This window comes from Rousettus aegyptiacus, unplaced genomic scaffold (assembly GCF_014176215.1).
Source record: "Rousettus aegyptiacus isolate mRouAeg1 unplaced genomic scaffold, mRouAeg1.p scaffold_m13_p_14, whole genome shotgun sequence".
In the NCBI taxonomy this organism is placed as follows: Eukaryota; Metazoa; Chordata; class Mammalia; order Chiroptera; family Pteropodidae; genus Rousettus; species Rousettus aegyptiacus.
This window is the reverse complement of record NW_023416289.1, coordinates 21,553,129-21,565,804: the sequence shown is the minus strand read 5'-3', so window position 1 is coordinate 21,565,804 and position 12,676 is coordinate 21,553,129. Positions and strand designations below refer to the sequence as shown.

The 12,676-nt window shown below is 37.5% G+C and overlaps 1 protein-coding gene across 1 annotated transcript in view; it reads left to right on the top strand.

The window, feature by feature from the left end:
- The window catches only part of ADAMTS18 (ADAM metallopeptidase with thrombospondin type 1 motif 18), a 350,660-nt gene that overhangs the window by 80,052 nt on the left and 257,932 nt on the right, over positions 1 to 12,676 (top strand). The window contains exon 10 of the mRNA XM_036231505.1: positions 10,672 to 10,831. The gene's annotated coding sequence lies outside the window, so the exon portion shown is untranslated. The remainder of the gene's footprint in view (positions 1 to 10,671; positions 10,832 to 12,676) is intronic.

Here is a 12,676-nt window from a genome sequence, read left to right as displayed (position 1 = left end):
GAGAGAAATGTAATTAATCACAAACTGTTTCTTAGAGCTTTACTTGTCTCTTCAGAGCCAGTGCATAGGCCAGTCAAGATACCTAGCCACACTAACCTTAACAGAGACTGGGCAGATGTCAGTTCAGTGTCTTTTTACCGTGCTCAGAGGAAGAGAGAATTAAACAACACTAATAATTGCCCAACATACCATATCTAATTGCTTGGGAGGAGCTATCTAGAGCACCATATTGAAAGGTCTTGAGTATTTTTCTTCACTTATCAAGCAAAGCTGTGGTTAGTCAGTGTTACCTGTAATGCTAGAGACAAGACGGTTGAATCTTATGGGCTGGGTAGTTTCTTTTTCTGGATGGCCAGCAGTACACAACTTTGGTGTTTTTAAGAAGCATCAAATTTCCATGGAGGTTTCTACAAATACAGTTGCTCAGGACCTATATACAGAGTCTTTTTCCTAATGTTCAACGTTATTCCCTATCTCTAATTTTATCAGATACGCTCCACCACAACAAAAGTAGAATTTGGGAATATTTTTCTAGTCCCAGCAGTGAAAGGATCCTAAACCTTCTATAAATATAAATTCTGACAACTAGTGAAGAGTTTTCTGTTTTATGGTGGAAAAAGGAGATCCATGGCTTGGTCTAATGATCCCTCCAGGCCAGATATAGCATATAAGATGTCACCTCAAAGAATAGCTCTGGTCGTTTTGGATGTATACAAAGGCTGCATCAGAGCTCATCATCAAAAGTGTGCAATAATTGACTAACGATGTCTGCCACTGCTGTAGGAAGGGTAATAGTGGAACACATGCCAATGATTTGTCTTTGCTATTCCAGATCATTGCTTCTCACCCATCTCCCCCTTTCTTTTGGAGATTACATTCTGATCTAACTATCTGATTACTAATTTATTTCCATGTGTCTTTGCTATTTATGTAGATGTGGTCGGAATGACAGACATCCAGTTTTAGTTACTAAATAGGTTGTCTTCTTTGGAGTAAACTAAAAGCAAAACAAAAACAAACAAATCCAAAAAAATGTATTTCAGTCATTTAGAAGTTTGATTAAATTGAGTCATTCCCAGAGATCATGATTAACAGATAACGTAAACTTCTCCCTTCCTTCCTGCCTCTCTGTCTCTCTCTCCCTCTCCTTTTCTCTCTTTCTTTCTCTTTCTTTTCTTTCCTTTTTTTGTATTTATTTTAATTTTAATTTTTTTTCAATTATAATTGACATTGTAAATTTCTTAATGAAAAAATCTGAAGTTGAATGTGATCTTCCCAGAAGGCACTCTTTCTGGGAAACTGGACAACTTTCTTCTCTGACATCAATATATTTTTTCTTTCTAAATTTGATAATTTTCTACTGGATGGCATTGAGCATAATGGAAAAAGGAACCCATTAGAGGAAGTTTAAGAGAAAGATATAAACCAATGTGAAGGATTAGTGATACCCTGATAATTTATCAAGATTGGAGGGGATATCTCTAAGATCAGTAAAGAATGAAAGACTGGGGTATTCAAAAGAGCTACTTGGGTCTTATTTTACCATCAGTCTGTGATTTAGGGCCTGAGAAAACACATGCCTTCCTGGCTCCATAATAGACATTTAGCGTTAGGCTTCTTTCTCCACTTTAAAGACAAGATGAGGTTGGGCTGTCTTTTTAATGTGATCGTTGATCATTGGAAATAAGTATTTGACAGGTGCTACAGTTACAGACACCCCTATAAGCTAATGAGAGATGGGCTGCATGTCAAAAGATATTAGGAGAACATTTCAATCTGCCCAGCTATACGACAAGAAGAAAAATATTTCATTTTTTCAAACTCTTTATGACTAAAACATTTTTTCTGATCTCATAAATCTTCAGACTCAGAATGTATACCAGTAACTTGGACATAAATATATTTCTAGGACATAATGATATTTATCTAATGGAACCAAGTCTCTGGCTAGCTGCCTGCCTGTACTAGTTAGAGAGTCTTTTCCAAATCCTTAGACTTAACCCGTTAATCTCCCAAATGCTTCATAGCATAATTTAACAGTTCCACTGACAACTTTAGTTCACATTTTATGTAACATGAGTAATTTTAAAGGTCTTATAGTATGATATATGCAGTTTTAGAATTATAGAATCTTAGAGATCAATTTCTTATCATGTGCATTTTTAGCAGGTCATACTTCTCCCAAGATGGTAAAAATTGGTTCTTAAATATTACAATGGTTTGTGACCTTACAAAGGCTCACAGCACATACACAGATATACAGATACAGTATATCTGTGATAAAATTTCAGGGAACAGAGAGTGATTAGGGGTAAAAATGACAAAAAGAAGCTTTTTAAGGATGCAGTAATAAAAGGCTTGAGAAACACGGGTCTTTCTATCTCAATTTTAGAAATAATCATAGTTTTAATAAGTCACATATTTACCATGTACCAGGTAATGCTTTAAGTGCAATACCTTGATCATCTCAGTTCTTCTGACAGCTTTGTAAAATAGATACTCTTGCATGTCATTTTACATAGGGGTAAGGGAATGTTGCATAGAGAGGCATAGAGAAGTTAAGGCATTTGACTAAGCTCGTTCAGCTAGTAGGAGGCAAAGCTAAGATTTTAACCTAGACTGTCTTCAGTTTTTTTAACTACTTCACTTCTCTGCTCTATACACCAGCTGCCTGTTTTATAGGTAAGAAGATAGAAGCCCAGAGAAGACTCATTGTTTTTCATCACTACCCAGGCTAATCCTGGACTTAAGACACATGCTATCCATCCTCTAGTAATTCATCCAGGATTTTTTCTAATGAAAATTTGTCTGCCACTAGGGTTCTTTTGATATATTGTCCTCATCTTGATAGTGGGACCCTTGACAACAGTCAGTTAAATCAAGTTGGTTGACGGTGTTGTTTAATTCTTCTGTATCCTTACTGATATTTTTGATTATTCATGCTATCCCTTACTGAAAGAGAATGTTGAAGTCTTCAACTATACTTGTGAATTTTTCTATTTCTCCTTTTTATTCTGTTAGTTTTCGCTTCCTGTATTTTGAAGCTCTGTTATTAGGGGAATACACACTTAAAATTGTTATGCCCCTTGGTCAGCTGATCTTTTCATCGTTATATAATGCTCTTCTTTATTTCTGATGATTTACCTTATTCTGAAATCAACACTGTCTGATATTCATAGAGTCACTTCAATTTTTTTTTTTTGTTAGTACTTCATGGTACATCTTTTCCATTCTTTTACTATAACCTACCTATATCATATTTAAAATGGGCGTATTGTAGAGACCATATTCTTGGATCTTATTTTTAACATTTATTCTGACAATATATGTCTTTTAATTAGTGTGATTAGACAACTTACGTTTCATGTATATGTGATGATATTTTTAGATTTAGTTTTACCATTTTATTATGATTCCAATCAGTTTTAAATGTTCTTTGTTGTCTTCTGACTACTTGACAAGCATACAGAGATTTGTATCCTTAATTGCCTAAATTCTCTAAATTTCTATGTGTTTCAAAATTTGGTATGTCTCAAGTTGTAGAATCTTCTACCTTCTTGCTGCTCTAGACCCTGGAGAGTTCTAGAAAGAATTCCGAGGGATAGAAAACTAGATTTATTGAATCAACCCTTGCTGTTAAGTCCCTTATGTACCTTGTCACACTTCATCTTCATCAGTCCTTTTTTTATGTACTTTATTCCCTAATTTTAGAGGAGAGGGAAATTTGGCTGAGCAAAGGCACATAGCTAAGTTAAGTGACACACCCAAACTCAGGTTTATTTCTCTCATTCCAAAACCTGAGTTCTTTTCATCATGCCGTGCTGAGGACAGACTCATTTTGTATTTTTTAAATGTAAGTGTTATTAGAAATAGCCTTTTATATTTTTGACCCATTAACATTTTAAATTGCAATGAACAATTTGGTCTTATGTTACCTGAGGAAGGCTCGCTCTCTTGCTCTTAGTAACTCGATGACCAACTGCCCTCTGATTTTCTTTTCAGGCCTTTCTTAGGTGTTGTTTTTTCATTAATAACCACCTGATTGTCTAGTAGAATATTGGCCTGAGAAGTTCAGACTTTCAGTTATCAAGAAAGAAGCCAGCTACATTTAACTTTGAATGTTTAGCTTGGACAGAATATTAGACTCATAAATACTAATTTGCAAGAAGTCACTGAGGTCTGCGTGGATAAGTGGATTGACCTTCGGCAAGTACGTAGCTGAGGAGCCGACTGGGCTGGTTTGTTGTCAGGAAATCCCTGAAGTGATGAATTTGACACAGTGGGAGAAGTGGATCCACTATCCTTACTGCCTGATGAGATTGTCCTGGTGGCAGTTACATGTATTTTTTGGCAAATGGCCATTTCTGCAGCCTCAAAACAAGAACAGTTCAGTGGTTGAAAACCATGTCTTAGGAGTTGTGGCTCTCCAATTCTTTGGCAGCCTCTGCAGGGTTAGTGATGTGGGGAAGCTCTATGAAGACTGAGGAAAAGGCAGTGGGTGAGATTAGCAGATCAGACTAGATTGTTAGCTTTCAAAAAATGAAACAAGTAACATTGAGCTCAAAGAGAGGAACCCTGGGTCTACAAACTACCTGGAATATGTAGGTTTGCATTTCCTAGGGACAGGAACAATTCCTTAAATTCATGAAGAACCTGACAAAGTAAGAATCCTTGATCTATCTGTAACATAAACACGTGCAGATATGTAAGGTCAGTGCCTGTACTATGCACAGAGGGGATCATTAATGATAACAGATGAAGTGTGAGATGGCTGGCTGAGAGCCTCCATCATGGAGAAAGTCATGTCATCCGTGTGAGGCACTATTAAAGTATTAGATGGGTTTTGTGGCTGTATCCCTATCGTGCTGCGGTTTAGTGGATTTGAGTTTGACAATAATGACCTAAAGACTAAAGACAGTGTGAAAAAATATGGCCTTTAGGCAAGCTGGACAAAGGAAGTATGGAAACTGTCTGTACTATTTTTGCAACTCGTCTGTAATTCTAAAATTATGTACAGATGCTCCTTGACTTACAATGGGGTTACCTCCATGTAAACCCATTATAATCTGAAAATATCATAAGTCCAAAATGCATTTAATACATCTAACCTACTGTACCTCATAGCCTAGCCTGCCTTAAATGTGCTCAGAACAGTTACATTAGTCTACAGTTGGCCAAAATCATCTAACACACTAAGTACACTGTAGAGTATCAGTTGTTTAACCTTGTGACTGCATGCCTGACTGGAAGCTGTGCCTCGCTGCCGCTGCCCATCATCATGAGAGAGTGTAGTACTGCATGTCACTCGCCAGGGAAAAGATCAAAATTCAAAATTTAAAGTACTGTTTTTAACAAGTGTGGATAGCTTTTGTACCATCAAAATTGTAAGTTGAGCTGTTGTAAGTCAGGACCATCTATATATTAAAGAATAAACATGCACACACACACACACACACACATGAGATAATTCAAGTAAATGAGATAATTCAAGTAAAAGTGTCTGGCACATAGAAAGTATTCAGTGAGTATTTGCTGTTAATGTAATTATGACAATAATTATTATCAAAGTAGAGACAGGAGATTTTCAAAAACATGAGTGGTCTAATGAGATCAGGCAAATTCAGAGCCCTGACAAGTAATGACTTTCCTATATGTCAGGATGTTTCAGAGGCTGAAGCTACAGAATGAGGCAGTAGTCAGTGGGGTAAAATGGAGGGAGAATCAATGCTTATACGATACAAGGAAAACAAGCTAGGCTTACAGGGGCCGTATTGGAAAATTTCTGAATCTTGGTAGAGAAAGGCAAGTCAAAAAATCATGGAACTCATAGAAGCTCTGTTATTAATAATTAATGTAGTAAACCTTGAACATCTCATAAGTCTGATTTGTTGGAACTATCCCTTTGGATATCAGTAGGGCTTGATTTTTTTTTTTTTCTTACTTAAATAGGTTTTTAATTCATAGTCACTTTGAATAAGACTGTTTCTTTCCATATTTATTCGGGAGCTTTGAGATCTTTCTGTAATAGCAATTTGATTTGCCATCTTAATCATTAGGTCTTGGTTCTGAGAAAACTTGCCTCCTTCCACCCCACCCCCATGTGCACAATGGCCTCTGAATACTTTAGACCAGCTTCGAAAATGTAACTCTATTAACCCAAATGTGACAGCAAGAAAAAAGTCCAAATATTATGAAAATGATGCAGTCATGATCAGCAATCACTTTCTTTCATTCTAACTGTAGACAGAGCATGTTATTTCCCCCTTGAACTTAACCTTGATTTCAACATGATATGCTATCATTTTAATGTCTGTGGTCTTATTCATGAATTGGGTGATGAAAAATCAAGACACATGAAAAATGGCCCCTGGTAAAAGCCTATATTAAGAACACATTCAGAAAGAGATTAAATTAATTGCATCCAGGGGAATGTGGGTTATGAGAGACCAGACCTGTGTTCCTACTTAGAGTTACAGTCTCTGAAGGCATTTCTTTATTTAATACAAAATTATATTAGAAAGGAGGTTGCCTGAATAATGAATATAGTGATAACTGAAAGGGAAAACAGCGTGAAGGCAGAAAACTTTAGTTAAGTGAGGCTGGTGATGGTAACTGTGGGATGTATACTTAATCACATGTTTTGATTTATTGTTTTGACTGATGTGTGCATTTCAATTTTATATGGTCCATAGATCTGCTTACGGAGGTAGTTACTGTTAGAATATTTTTATAGCAATGTGAGATAAAGCAGAGATTCCTTAGAAATAGGGAAAAGAATAGCTAGGAGAAATATTTTTGAGAATATAAAGGAAATACTTGTTTTGAATATCTAGGTTGTATAAATCTGGGGCTGCGAGGGAACAAAATCATCGACCAAATATAATCTTTCCATTGTTGTTTTTTTAAAACAAGTACTTTTATTTTTCTTTATTATAAAAATCATGCTTGAGAGGGTGGGGAAAAAATGGTGTAGATGGTAGAGGCTCTGTTCATCTCTCTGGTGACCAAATCAGTTGTGACAAAGACAAGGAGCAAACAGCAAGGAAAAACCACCTGGGATCTAGATGAACAAGCCGTACAACTAGGGAGAAATCCAAGAAATGCCCCTGCAACGGCAGAAGGTAGGACAGGGCGAGGACGCGAGGTGCCCAGAACGGCTGAGTGGAATGGAGGCTGTGGCAGCTGCAGACGCCTCTTAACGGGGCCGTGTCCACAAGTGGACTTTCACGCTGATGGACTCACTCGTTCTGAGCACCAGCACTCTATCAGTTGCTCAGGGAGGTGCCAGGGACTTACAGGGGGACACTGAATAGTTGGTGTGAGGGCGGGAGGTGAGGATCTCTCCTGCACAGAAGTGCTGGTGGTATCCGTTGTTTCTCTGTTGAGCCCTCCCCACCCCCAGTGCAGATGCAGCGCCTCCATAGCCAAGAGGTCTGCCCAGATGATTCCCTGAAACTCCACCTCCTCCAACTCACAGCCCCACCTAAGCCATATCCAGGTGTGTCCTCACTTAGGTGCCCCTTGCTGAGCAGCACTTGGACTCACATTGATGGCAGCTGACCTCAGTTTCTGGTGTGGCCTTTTGAGGCAACTATAAGCACAGCATCTGTGGATTGCTTGCTGAATCTTACAAAGTGGTCCTGGAGGGGCATAGGCTGGGGCAAAATTTGGCCTGCGGCTGAACCGCTCTAAGGACTGTGCCACTGGACACTTGCCACACAAAGCTGCACTAATAAGACTGGGAGACTTAAGAGCTTTGCTTAGTACATAGAAACAGACACAGAAGGGCAGCCAAAATGGGAAGGCAAAGAAGCAGAAACCATATGAGAGAACAAAACAGAGATCCAGAAATAATGGAGTCAAGCAATCTAACAGATGCAGAATTTAAAACACTGATTATAAAGACGCTCAAAGAACTTATGGGAAGTGTAGATGAATTCAGTGAGAACTTCAACAAATAGATAAATGTAAAAATGGAAATTATAAAAGGGAACTAGTAAGAAATTAGAACACATTATCTAAGTATATTAAATGGAATAAACAGTGGAATACAGAAGAGGATCACATGACCTATGTAGGGGATGGTAAAGCCAAGAACACTCAATCAGAATGGCAAGAAAAAAGAAGTCAAGATGATGATGATGATAATAATAATAATAGTAATAATAAGCCTATGGGACATTATTAAAGGTAAAAATATCCATGTCATAGGGGTACCTGAAGGAAAATAAGATGTTGAAGAGCTATTTGAAGAATAATGATGGAAAACTTTTCTAACCTGGTGAAGGAAATAGACATAAAACCCAAGGAAGCACAAAGAAGCCCACACCAAGACACCTTATAATTAAAATGCCAAAGGTTAAATACAAAGAGAGAATCTTAAAAGCAACAAGAGAAAAGCAGCTAGTTACTTACAAGGTAAGCACCCATAAGACGGACAGCTAACTTCTCAAAAGAAACTATGCAGGACAGGAGGGCTTGGCAGAAAATATTCAAAGTGATGAAAATCCAGGATCTACAACCAAGAATACTTTATCCAGCAAAGCTATCATTTAGAGTTGAAGGGCAGATAAAGAGCTTCCCAGACAAAAGTAAGCTAAAGGAATTTATCATCACCAAACCAGTATTACAGGAAATGTTGGAGGGACTTCTTTAAGAAGAAAAAATGTGTATTAAAAATAGGAATAAAGAATGGTAATAACTACATTCCTATCAACAAATACCTAAAATGGAAAAGAATTAAGAGCTCTAGCCAAAAAACAGAGCAGCTGAATGGACAAGAAAACAAGAATCCTACATATACTGACTACAAGAGACTCAGTTCAGATTAAAATGAGGGTGACGGGAAAAGATATTGCCTTGATGGACTTGGAGGGTATTGTTCTGAATGAAATGGGTCAGATAGAGAAAGACAAATATCACATAATTTCACATACATGTAGAATCTAAAGAACAAAATCAACAATAACAACAACAACAATAAAAGTAGAAATAAACTAATAGATACAGAGAATATTTAGAGGGATACTAGATGGGAGAGGGGTTGGAGGGACAAAAAAGCCAAAGAGATTAAGAGGTACAAATGGATAGTTGCAGAATAGACATGGAGGTGTAGAGTGTAGCATGGGAAGATGGTTAATAATGTAAGAAATGTGTAAGGGGGAAGAAGGATACTAGATTTAGTGGGGTGATCACTTTGCGAGATGTGTGGATCTCTGATCACTATGCTCTACAACTGAAACTTGTTATTGTATGCCAATTATAATTGAAAAAAAAAGTTCATTGAAATACAAGCAACTAATTGTCTACTTCAATAAAGATGAAAAAAAAGTCACACTCACTTAAGAGTATCTGGAAAACATAGAAAAGATAGAAAAAAATTAGAAGACTCTATCATTTACAACATCAAGATAAACACTTTGTAGTAATTGAAAGTCAAAAATGTTAATTTCTACATAATTACTGCTATCATGAATACATAATTATGTATCAAGCTTTGTATCCATGGTGAAAATTTTCCCCACATCATTGAAACTTTTCTGAAACATAATTTTAAAAAATAGTTGGCAGCCAGCTTAAGGTGAGTGGCTCCTACACATCAGAAAGGCTGTGCTCCCTGTACAGACATGCCTCAGAGGAAGTGTGCTGAGTGGGCTGCGCATACACCCATCGTCTGCCAAGTGCAGACTGCCTTTGCTCGGCATCTCAGTCCCGATAAATGATTGAGTGGTCTTGGAGAGAGATGTCTCAGGACTTCTACGTGTTGATTTCTCATTTTATTTCTGCCATGAATTGAATCGTGTTTTCTCTCTCTGAACCTCTACTCTTATCTTCCATTTGATGATTGCCAAGATACTTTTAGCTCTAGGACACTATGTCTCTAGACTTAGTACTTTCATACAGGTATACTTTGGAGGTATTGCAGGTTTGGTTCAGACCACCGTGATAAAAAAAAAAAAAAAAAAAAGTATCTCAGTAAAGTAAGCCGTAATTTTTTTTTGCTGGTGGAGAGTCTTGCCTTCAGTTTTTTAAAAAAACCACAACACCTGTGGAGTGCAATAAAATTAGATCTGCCTGGAACTAAGCTCATGTTTTTGTTATTACTTTTTAAAAATTTTCTTTCAATGCCTTTTTATGTTGTTGCTATATTCCAAAACACTGACATATTTTCTTATGCCTTATTTACAGTCACCTTGTGAAATAGGTGTTATTATTATCTTCGTGCTATAGACAAGGGAAGTAAAGCACAGAGAGATAAAGGAATAAATGGGGGAGCCAAGCTTCCAGTCTGCCCTGTAATGGCTCTTCTGAAAATAGGATGCCTCAGAGGAACTGAATAATCATTGTCTAGAGCTGCCTTGCTGGTCACTCAATTACTTACTTGTTGACTCACTGGTCATGGTAAATAGAATGAATAATGCCTCCCCCCAAAAATGTTCACGTCTTAATCCTCAGAACCCATAAACATGTTATGGGCAAAGGGAAAAGGTTACAGATGGAATTAAGGTTGTTAATCAGTAACCCTTAATAGAAGGCATGTATCTGAGCTCATCCATGTGGGCCCAATATAATCACAAGGGTCTTTAAAAGTGGAAGCAGCAGGAGAAGAAGAGTCAGTGCTAGAGAGAGGTGTTGTGAGAAGGACTCAACCAGACATCACTGGCCTTGCAGATACAAGAGGTCAAGACCCAAGGAACGCAAGCGGCCTCTAGAAGCTGGAAAAGGTAAGGAGACACATTCTTCTCTAGAGCCTCCAGGAAGAAACACAGTTCTGCTGACACAGTGATTTTAGGCCAGCGAGTCTGTCTTCGGATTTCTGAGCTCCAGAAAGGTAAGATAATAAATTTGTGTTGTTTTACAGCACTAAACTTATGGCGACTTCTTATGGCAACCATAGGAAATTAATACACAGCTTGTGCTCTAAGAGAATTATCAGAAATCTGGAGTGTTCCAGTAGTAATGCCTAGGGAGTCCGTGTTGTTGGGAGATAGAGTGGCAGGGGATTCCAACAGGTGTTAGTATTTGGAGCAGGTGGGCAGTAGCTTCAAGGTTTTGCGCAATTGCCTGATTTAGAACAGGACCTAGCCAGTTGTCAGGGGCCTGATTGGGATCAGCCCCTAGAAAATGATCAGGCAGGGTCTCCATGGATGAGCCAGGCAGAGTTAAAGGGATATAGAATAGAGCAGTGCTGTCCAATTGAAACATAGTCTGTGTGGGTCGATTTTTAGTCTTCAGAGAGTATGTTTTATACTTTTTCTCTCTCTTCCAGAGTTCAGACTTTAAACCAAAGATGTAATTAAGTGTCGCTCCAGAAACATTATTGATTATTGTTGTGTTTGTTCATTTCATCTTTTAATGGAACATTTATTTAACCATATCTTCAGTGACATGCTAGAATGTGTCATAGACAAAACCCAAAAAACAGCACATTCATGGAATTGTTAAACTTATCAGTAGTCCTGGTATTATGTTAGTTACATATGAAATTTTAGAAGAACTTTTTCAAATGGGAATTGTATTGGTCTGCTGGCTCAGGGAAAATAAAAAGACAATTGAAATACACGTTATTTCAAGATGATGGAAACAGAAAATAATTCTCAACAAGAAAATATTACCCAAAGCCAAGAAGCCAAAAGAACAATAGTGGTTAATATACTAACATAATAAATCTAAGCCTAAATCCTTTCTCCTACATTTAAACAAAAGGGCAATAATAATTCTGTTTCCTAAGAATATCCCTGGGAGTTATGCACACAAAATATTTTTTTCTAGGCAATATTTGGATTTTCCTGTTCTGTCATCTGTTTTTAAAACAATTTAATATCTGGTAACATCTGCTCAGTCTGCATAATCTGTATTTCATACCCTAAGTGGAACATGCGGCAGCATATGAGAACACATTGCCACTGCTGTTAAGGATTCTTTTATTTATTGACTATAACTTTCTGTTATCCCCGAAGGAACAAAATCTAATAAAATAAAAATAAGAAATTAGAGCAAGGAAAGGAGGAAGAAGTCCATACGATAACTCCGTGGGTTAATACATCTGCTATGACTACCTTCCAATTTGGCTCTGAGTCTTCTAGCAGCTAGAGCAAAATAAAAAAAAAAAAATTTTTTTTTTAAAGGAACTTAAACTATACAAGGTTCCCAGTAGCAGAATATAGAATAAAAAACAATTTTATAAGGAATTTCACCCACCATTGCCTTTTTTTCCCCTTTTATTTGAAATCATATACATTAGAAACTCCTGGAGGGCCTATTAGGTCTCATCCCGAGTTTCTGAGTCAATGTGGCCTGGCAATTTAAATTTCTAGCAATTTTCCAGGTGACACTGATACTGCTGGACTGGGGAACCACACTTTGGGAACCACTGTTCTGAAGGAAGTTGATAAGAGAGATACCTTAGAGGAGACACTGAGCAACCTATGGGAAAATATCTTTAAAAGAGGTTCCACAGTGCATGCAACAGCTATTTTGGTATGATGTTCCTTGGAAAGATCTGCAACAAAAGCCAAGGGGACAGCTCTGTGAGAGGGAATTTTACAGTGTGCTTAGTTAGCATTGTCTGGCAATGTCTGACACATTTCTCACATGCTACCTCATTTCACGGATAGAGTTCAGAGTTCCTAAGGAAATAAATGAATAACATATTTCTAACTGTAGGTTACGTTCT